We start from the raw sequence: 9,868 nt of genomic DNA, 5'->3' as shown, positions 1-9,868 counted from the left end.
CATTAATTCTAACAGTAGCACCAGTACTAGAGTACTTAGGACCTGCTCTGAGTTAGGCACATGTAGTTCTTTTATATATTCCTAGACTACAAATACCTCCTCAAAAACTCATTTATGCTTATTTTGGTTGGGTATGTGAGTAAGAATTAAAACATGATGTGTTAAAGATCAAAGACAATATGTTTATGATTATCAGAGATTCTAACAAATGTTTGGATATGGGTTGAGTAGAATTCTCTACAGTGTTACCTTAGTCAGTATTTACTTTAATTAGTTCAATGAGGATAAAGCAGGGGAGACATATAATGTAACTCAGGGAACTATCTGAGCTTAGATTTGAAGAAGATAAGCATATATTACAAAGGAAGTGAGATAAGGCCTTTTGGCGGGAACCGCCATCTTCCAGTAATTCGCCAAAATGACCAACACAAAGGGAAAGAGGAGAGGTACCTGCTATATGTTCTCTAAGCCTTTTAGAAAACATGGAGTTGTTCCTTTGGCCACATACATGCGAATCTATAAGAAAGGTGATATTGTGGACATCAAGGGAATGGGCACTGTTCAAAAAGGAATGCCCCACAAATGTTACCATGGCAAAACTGGAAGAGTCTACAATGTTACTCAGCATGCTGTTGGCATTGTTGTAAACGAACAAGTTAAGGGCAAGATTCTTGCCAAGAGAATTAATGTTCGCATTGAGCATATTAAACACTCAAAGAGCCGAGATAGCTTCCTGAAGCTTGTGAAGGAAAATGATCAGAAAAAGAAGGAAGCCAAAGAGAAAGGTACTTGGGTCCAACTGAAGCCAGCCTGCCCCACCCAGAGAAGCACACTTTGTGAGAACCAATGGAAAGGAGCCTGAACTGCTGGAACCCATTCCCTATGAATTCATGGCATGATAACTGTAATGAAAATAAAAGATCTCAGGATTGTAAAAAAAAAAAAAAAAAAGTAAGTGAGATAAGAAAGAGTTACAGGAGGTGAGATGGGTTGGGGGGATGGGTGAAATAGATGATGGGGATTAAGAAGTGCACTTGCTGTGAGGACTAAGTATTACATGAAAGTGTTGGATCACTATATTGTACACCTGAAATTAATATTACATTATATGTTAACTCTCTGGAATTTAAAAAAAAAACTTAAAAAAAAAGAATAATATGAAAGAATGACATGAATTTTTAAAAATAATGTCAGAAAAATGGAAAGCCCAGAATAAGCTGAGATTATTGGGAAAGGAAAAAAAAAACTCATGAAGTAACCAAATAATATTTTTAGCTACTGAACAGAAAAAGTAAAAGAAAGAATAAAGTCTCTTGCAAGATAATATAATTCTGACAGATGAGAGTATGGAAGGAGAATGACATCATTTCTACATTGTTCCCATCTTTCTATTAGAAAGAATAATCTTCAAAAACTAGGATAAACATAGACAAGACAGCTGAAGCCCCAAATATGCAAAAATAACAGAAGACGACCTATTGCATTAAAATAATCCAGCTCTTCCGGTCCAGACAAATCAGTTTAGGTTACTATAAGAACTAATGATTGGCCTGCTAAACTACTACTAGTAATTTTCAGAAACAATGAGGGCTGATATGTACATACATATAAGGATCTCTAATACAAGTTATCAAGTGAAACAAGAGTGAATATTTATTGCATGATCAAACATATGTAAAAAAGTAATAATATATATGTACATATATATTCATATTTCTTTCAAAAACTAGAAAGATGTACATCAAATATTCACTACTGTGTTGTTTTTTGTCAAAAAACAATGAAAATATTTTCATTTTTCATTTGAAAAATGAAAGCAAAACCAGTGAATAATGAGATATCCATATTATAGCATGAAATATGAGGTAAAAATGGAAGTGGGAAGAAATGTTCAATTAGACAAATGGTAAGGTAACTTTGCTTCTAAGATTACACAAACACTCACACACATGTACCTAATTGGTGGGACCCTTTATAGAGTGAAAATATGTGCTCTATGCTCAAAAATTACTAAGAATTTTAATACTCCAACAGTTGATCATTGAACCAAGTACATAACTCTTCTAAGCATGGAGCCCTGTACAGGTTGCATATTCATGAAGCTAGTCATGAAGCTAGTCCTGTATACAAACACAACACACACACACACACACCATCTACATCTACATACACATATATATACATATACATATATTTTTTCTTGAATGCAAGGATTATATCTTTAGAGAAGATGATGCATGCTACAAACATGTGGTTCCATTCTTGAATGCTAGGATGCTCTGTGATTAAATCTCTCTATACTCCTTCCTTGTCCACTAGCCTGACTGCATCATCTCTCTGTCTTCTTATGAGAAAAACATCTCCCTACTGCCTGTTTCTCACCTTTCGAAAGTTCTAGCTCCTCCATGTAGTCCTCTTTATGTTTTAATAGGCCACATCAGAAGCAATGATTAAAAAACACTCCATGTTAATTAATGGGGTGCAAATTATATGTGAGGAGCTTGTTATAAGGTTGATATGAAGACCTATAAATTTGCTATTTCTCTCCTGCATTTTCCCAAGGTAACATTAATACTCATAAGAAATAAAAACTTTTTAGCTACTTAATAGAATATAACTATAGAATCATGTTAGTCATCAGAGTATGAATGAGTCCTTGGGCTTCTTCATTAACTTCTGTATTGTGCTAAGCGGGATAGATACATGACAGGTAGATGATAGATAGGTCATGGATAGATGGATAGATGGATAGATTGGTAGATTAGATAGATATAGATAGATAGATAGATAGATAGATAGATAGATAACCAAGCATAGTAGCAGTAGAGAATATTGAAAGAGGACACAAAGTGAAAATTGCCCAAGTCAAACAAATTTTGTTACAAATGATTCCCAGCTGTGAGAACTGGGATGGACCTAAATCTTAAAATAAAGCAAAACATCATTTATTAAATAATTATTCTGTACTCATCACTAATTATTCTGTACTGTATATGTATTTCTTTTTTTTTTTTTTTGTATATGTATTTCTTATTTAATCTTCCCAGTAATCCTGAGTTGATTTATTTTATTTTTATTTCACAGATGAGGAGTAGGGAACAAAGAGATTATGTATTTTTTCAGTATCAAAGAGACTCTAAATGTTAGATCTGATTTGTTTTTCAGAGAATATAACTATACTGGCTATATTATACTGTCTTCCAGGCCTTAAATATTATTTGATACATTTATGTTTCTGATGTTGAATTATTTAGCATCCAACCCAGTGGTTTTCCAGCCTATCCTTTAATTCCCCAAATGGGGAACTTCTCTAAAATGACCTACTTTAATTTCAGACAGTCAATATTTCTTTATATTGAGCCAATATCTCTTCTTTATAACATCCGCTTATTAGCTCTAGCATTGCCATTCATGAGAACATATCTGATTTCTTTTTGGCATCATACCCTTTTAGATATCTAATGAAAAATTTGAAGCTAACCATCTTTGCCCAAGAATCTTCTCTTCTCTAGGCTAATATTCCCAGTTCCTTTAGATGAAACTCACAGAAAACTGTTTTGAGTTTTCTCATCCAAGGACTATTTCTCTTTGAATATAGTCTAATTTGTCTGTATTTCCCAGATTCTCAGAGCTGAATGCAACACACCAGGATTGTTTCAATCAGCTCCCAGAGTAGGACAATCGCTTCCCTCATTCAAACCATGATAGGTCTATTACCACACTCAATAGTACATTAGCTTTCTCAGCAGCTACATCATACTGCCAGCTTTTATTGAAATCAAATCCTCAAATCTTTGTCATACAAGTTCCAATAAGCCAGCCTATAGGGGTGTGTGTGTGAGAAAGAGAGACTCAGACAGAAACAGAAAAAGAGACTCAAGTCTTCTTAAGTTTCAAATTTGCCCATATTAAGTTTTTTGTTTTTAGATTTGCCCCTTCTTTGCATATGCTGGAGTTTTTGCTTTTCCGGATCTTAACACCATCATACATGGGATTTTCTTAAGTTTGAAAATTATGCTCAAAAGCAGATTTGACAAACATTCCTTTATATCTTCATCTAAGTCTCTGACAAGAGAAAAAGATGAACTGGACAAGATAGAGCCCTTTGGCTTGCCTCTACAGACCATACCCTAGATCAACATAGTTACTTCAGTCCTATTTTTTGGACAAAAAAATGAATGATGTATAAAATTACAAAGGTAAGTAGCCCATAATTTTTCATCCTATCTAGGTTTGATTAATGCCATGCATGAAAGATAAGCAGGAAATAGAAAAAGAAATTGTAGTTTCTTACAGGGAAGTGCTCTATGTCAACACAGCTGATTTATGTGGGAGACAGGTTTTCAAGGCAGGACAGTAGAGCAGCCCTCCTGCAGTTCCCTAGAAAAGCAGGTTTTCCTTCTTTGAAGTTGAACTGAAAATAAACTTGGGCTATCAGGGCACATTTTCTTTGTTCTTTCTTAGTCTTGGAAACAAAACAATAGAACTTTGCAGTGACCCCCCTCATCACTCCCACACATGTATAAAATACATGTTAATAATCACAGTTAAAATTTATTTTTAGTGTATTCTAATTTTTCAAAATTTCATCCCATTTATCAGTGTGGTAGGACTAAAAAGCCACTGAACTAGGCAGAGAACTAGTTGGGGAAGCAAGTTCTTGGTTTTTAAACTGCCCATCAAGTAGTTACCTAGGTTTCTGGGTTAATGTCACAGGATTTTGAAGTAGATGAATTAAAAGTGTTATTTACCCATGTCTGTTTCAAGGTTGATTAATGCCTCAACACTTCCTGTTGGAAAGGAAGACAAGTCTCCAAGTCTACAAAAAGCCAGTGAGGTGACACTCAGTATTCTACATTTTTGCCAAGAAATTTGGGAAGACAAAAGCTGTCTGGAAAAATTCAGCAAAAGCTATCATACAAATTGTCATCAATTTGAAAATTTTTCCTCACAGCCTACAATTTCACGGTACATAATATTTTTATTTTATTAAGAGATCTACCCTCTCAACAAATATTTAAGCGCTCATTACAGTATAACTGACTTAAGTACCATGTTGTTCGGCAGATCTCTACAACTTACTCATTTTGCTTAACTGAAATCTTATGCCTGTTAATTAGTAACTCCTTTTTCTCCCTCCCTCAGCCTCTGGCAGTGGCTAATAGAATCCATTCTTTGATTCTATTAATTTGACTATTTTATATACATCATATAAGTAAAATCATGCAATGTCTGTCTTTCTATGACAGGCTTGTTTCACTTAACATAATGTCTTTAAGTTTCATCCATATTGTTGCACATTGCAAAAAATCCTTCTCAGTAAGGCTGGAAAATAATCCATTGTACGTAATATTAAATCATTTTTAATAGACTTTTATTCTTAGCCCATATTCTTTCCACAAAACTTATCTTTGCCACACCATCACACTAACCAATAATTAGGCTGCTTTCCAATCCTGTGTGTGTGTTTTTGTGTGTTTCCTGTGTGCCCTTTCTCTGGGCTGTGTAGCCTGTCTACTTCTCTCACTCCACTGGACTCAACACTCTGGAACTGTTGGTCAGCTTCTCGACCTTGGCTAGCCTGAGAGGGGCAATATGAAACCTCTTTCTCTGTGCTCCCAGGATGACTGGTCACAGCAGCACCACCAGTGGCAGCACCAGATTCCTCACGTGGGGAGTGGGAGAAGGAAAGCTTCTATTATTCTGCATATCTTCTCAATCCTCATTCTGTTTCTGCATCTCCTGCTTTTCTTCTATTCCACTTCAATCAACTTTTCATTCTCACCCTTTTATCTCTTTTCATTCTTTTATTCCTTTTTCGTGCATTTAAAAAAAATAAACTTACCCCTCTTGTCTCCTTCTGTTTTTAACTTCTTTATTTCCCATTTCTTCTTCCCATCTGTATCTTCAGACAACTTTCTCCTTCAATGTGTATCATGCCCTCTCTTCTATATTATCTCTGAGCTCTCATGTTCACCCATTCTGATTCAGTCACTGGATTTTGTCCCTTCCTCCATTTTAAGTCACTAGTCTTTGGTTCAAAAATGTCTTTTTTCTTTCATTCTTCTTATTTTATGCAGTTCACTTGTTCAGGGAAGAACTAGCCTCCAAACAACAAAATGAGTGAGTTTATTCTCCGATGAAAGATCAGAAATTGATGGTCAGAACCCTGAAAATGTTGACAAAGCTATAAAAAATACACCACCACCTAGGGCTGCCAGATTTGCGGGTGGGGGAAAGTATGTATATATACAGCTCAATTCAATTTTCAGTTTTAAATAAACAATAAATGATCTTAGCATAAATGAGCTCCATCAATGTCATACTAAAGTTTTGTGTGTATCTGAAAGTCAGATTTATCTAGGTTTCCTATATTTTCCCCAGCAAGTCTACCACTACTACATTTAGTCATATTTTCATCTAATAAATTCTAGATCCAAACTGTGTGTCTAAATAGCATACTAGACAATGTGGAAGCTATCACATGTGTACAAGATCAATCCATGCCACAAGGAATTCACAAAGAATGTAAAGGGTTAAGAAGTTAAAAAATAAAATAAATAATTAGAAAACAATGCAAAATAGCACATAATTAAATGTCTAACTGTTTTCAATTATAAGTCTAGCACAAGTTCAGGTATTGATCTAAATGGAACAGCTCAGGAACTATTCCTGGAGGGGAGGATATGATATGGGTTTAAGGGATGAAATACACTTTCCAAGCAAACTAGAGAAACAAAGCATGCTTAGTCTTCCCCATGTTTTCCTGCCTCTGCCTTCCTTCCAATACATTTCTTTTCTCCAAAAATAAGCTTACCTAGACTTCAAGGTGCATTTAGTGCCATGTACCTCTTGGAGGTCTTTCCTTCTTTAAACCTTCCATAGCACTTTCTACCTCCAAACGTCATCTATTGTGTGCTACATTGTGTTCTGGCTAATTTTGGACATATGGCTTAGAGATTATCTGCTTTTTGAAAGCAAATGTTGTGTCTGCACAGAACAACTACTCCACAAACTTTGATGAAATTAATAAATGAAGGCATGTTGGGACTTTATTTGACTCTTCAATGATTCCGTATACCATCTTCACCACCTATGTCTGGATGTCCTACAGGCAAAGTTGGATACTTTTTCTTCTGGCACCCATAGTTCTCAACATTTGTAATATATGCAGAATGTGCTCCTACATTGCAGTTATTTGGACACATGTTAATTCCTTCTACTGGCCTCTGAGCTATGCCCCTTTGTTCTTTGTAACCCCAGTGCCTTTTAATTAAGTGTTAAAAAATGAGGTGGAAAAGACTCTTGAGGAGAAAAAAAAAATCAATCTTTTTCTGTTTTACAGTAAGTTTGTTCTTATATTGATTAAAGTAAGTCATGTACTGTAAATTAATAAAAGCTATCTATACTATATATAGAAAACCCTATTTATAGTAAAATAAATTATAGGTGGCACATAGTACATCATGAAACAGGCCAAATTCTTTTTTAGATGCATATAATTTAACTTCCCAGTTATTATAAAATCTCCTTTTGAGATGTGACCTCGCTATAATTTGTTTTAATGTATACAGTAGATAAATAGATTGCTCACTTTAAAAATAACTGTATTTTTATGGTAATATGTTTACAAGAACACAGTCATTATTTATAGGGGTTTCGGTCTATTTGGAATTATTGTTTGTAAATATTTGTTCTTGTCTATAGCAAAAATTTTTCCATGATGCTCTAAGTCCTTTCTACAAGCTTTTGTTAGCTGCATTTGGAAGATCTCCAGGCAGCACAAATTACAAAGAAACAATACAGGACTTCAAAAGCATGTTTATTTGCACTATAATGTGGAATTCACTATTACACATAGGTATTTTGAGGCCTTTACTCTCATTCAAACAATAGAAGATTCTCCTATAAAAAGTCATAAGAATTCACTATGATTTTCTCCTTTTGGCTCTAAAGGCTTTTTAATACTATACTTCTGGGGGCCAAAAAGAAAGGAGATAAAACCTAGTCAGGTATGATTAACTCCTTGTGCAGTGCAGTGATGCTCAACCAGGCCTGCAGATTAGAATATGGAGATTTTTTAAAAGTCCTCATGCTGAGAGATCCTACCCGAGACCTGCTGAATCAGCATTTCCGCAGGGGGGCTCTGGGATTTTCAGAAGTTGTATGGTGAGTCTGGTATTCAGCTACCATTTGAAGCCACTACAGCAGCTATTATTCAAGGGGAATAATCTCCAGGAACTAGAAATATATTATATATTTCATTTTAGAAAATGATTAGAATTACGAAAAATATGGTTGATGCAATATATTTGCTTTTCACAAATTATATCTCTTCTTTTCAACTGAACTAATTATTCTGCATTTTGATTAGGCTTTTTCTTATTCATAGAAATAACTAAACAACTGACCTAATAGCACAGTTAATTATAATTATGACATCTCATCAGTTTGGCAACTGGTTATTTCTAACCAATTATTTTGATTATCTTTTTACAACCAAATATGATTGGCTATTCTGCAATTCAAACTATTTTTCAAGAGGTTTAAAGAAAAAAAAATTTTTTTTGTCTTATTGACTTGGAATTTATTAAAAGAAAAACATTATCGTGATAAACATTGACAATTATATACTTATATGTAAAAAAAAAAACAGTATATATTATTGATCTTCAAGTATCCCAAACCCTGTATCACAATTCAGTCATGTTACACCATGTCTAATTCATGTGTTTATATTTAGTATAAACTTCTATAAATCTATTTGATTCCCTATTATTTCTTTTTATTTTATTTTATTTTTTAAATTCCCCATTATTTCTTAAATACATCCTTAAAGATAGATGATTTGCCTCCTTGCTAAACCAGATAACAATCCAGTGATCAACTCTAATAAATTGAAATTAATCACATGAAAAATACACAGTAAATGACTTTTTGGAATGGTCATAGAAAGCGTTACTTTATGTGAATTTTCCTCTCTCAATTACAGAAATTTGCCCATCTTTACAAACACAAGATTTTGCAAAATGATAGGATGGACAAGAACAATAACTATTTCTGATCCTTGTGTCACAAATGTTTTTGAACCAACTTTCATTGATATTTTTGGCATCCATTACATTATCTTATTTAATTAACCTGGTTTCAAAAAGAAATAAGGTCACTGTGCATTTAAATATTGTTGGGATAATTCCATGTTCTTTTATGATGGAAGAACATTACCCCCTCTAGTGGATGAAGGCAAAACACATGGCCTTGATGGGTGGAAAAGAGCCTGGGTTTTCTTAAATTGTCATCATGTTGATGGATTAATTTCCCTACATCATAACTTCATTTCAAGCATATTGTCTTGGAAAAGGTGCTATGTCACACATATTTCTTATATTAAGATGTATAACGGTATTTGGAATCTAATACAATGCAATAAAGGAAATGTAGTTCATGCCAGGCATCCTGTTTCATATTGAGAATAGGTTTAGAGGCTGCCATCTTAAAATGTTTACTTCTAATGAACAAATCACCAAAAAAAAAAAAAAAAACCAACACATGTTTTTTCTAATCAGACAAAAGAAAAAATAGAATAAATCAAACTCACTTTTTTTTTTTAACCTAGAAGTTTCAATCACAGGTATACTAAAGTACATTTTTTTCTATTCGGTTGAATGAGCCAGCCTTTTGACTTTAGCATGTTCATATAGAAAGTTGTTTGGAACTTATTATTTATTTTTTTTCTTTTAAAAAATACTTATTTACTTACTTATTTACTTATTTTTTAAAGATTTTATTTATTTATTCATGAGAGACACAGAGACAGAGAGGCAGAGACACAGGCAGAGAGAGAAGCAGGCTCCATGCAGGAAGCCTG

The 9,868-nt window shown here is 33.9% G+C and overlaps 1 pseudogene; it reads left to right on the top strand.

Moving 5' to 3' along the window:
- Positions 1-394: 394 nt before the first annotated feature.
- Positions 395-915, top strand: LOC144297630 (large ribosomal subunit protein eL21 pseudogene; annotated as a pseudogene).
- The last annotated feature ends 8,953 nt before the right edge of the window (positions 916-9,868 follow it).

Source organism: Canis aureus, chromosome 25 (genome assembly GCF_053574225.1).
Source record: "Canis aureus isolate CA01 chromosome 25, VMU_Caureus_v.1.0, whole genome shotgun sequence".
NCBI lineage: Eukaryota > Metazoa > Chordata > Mammalia > Carnivora > Canidae > Canis > Canis aureus.
Note: the sequence above shows the minus strand (reverse complement) of the source record. Positions and strands in the feature narration are given on the sequence as shown.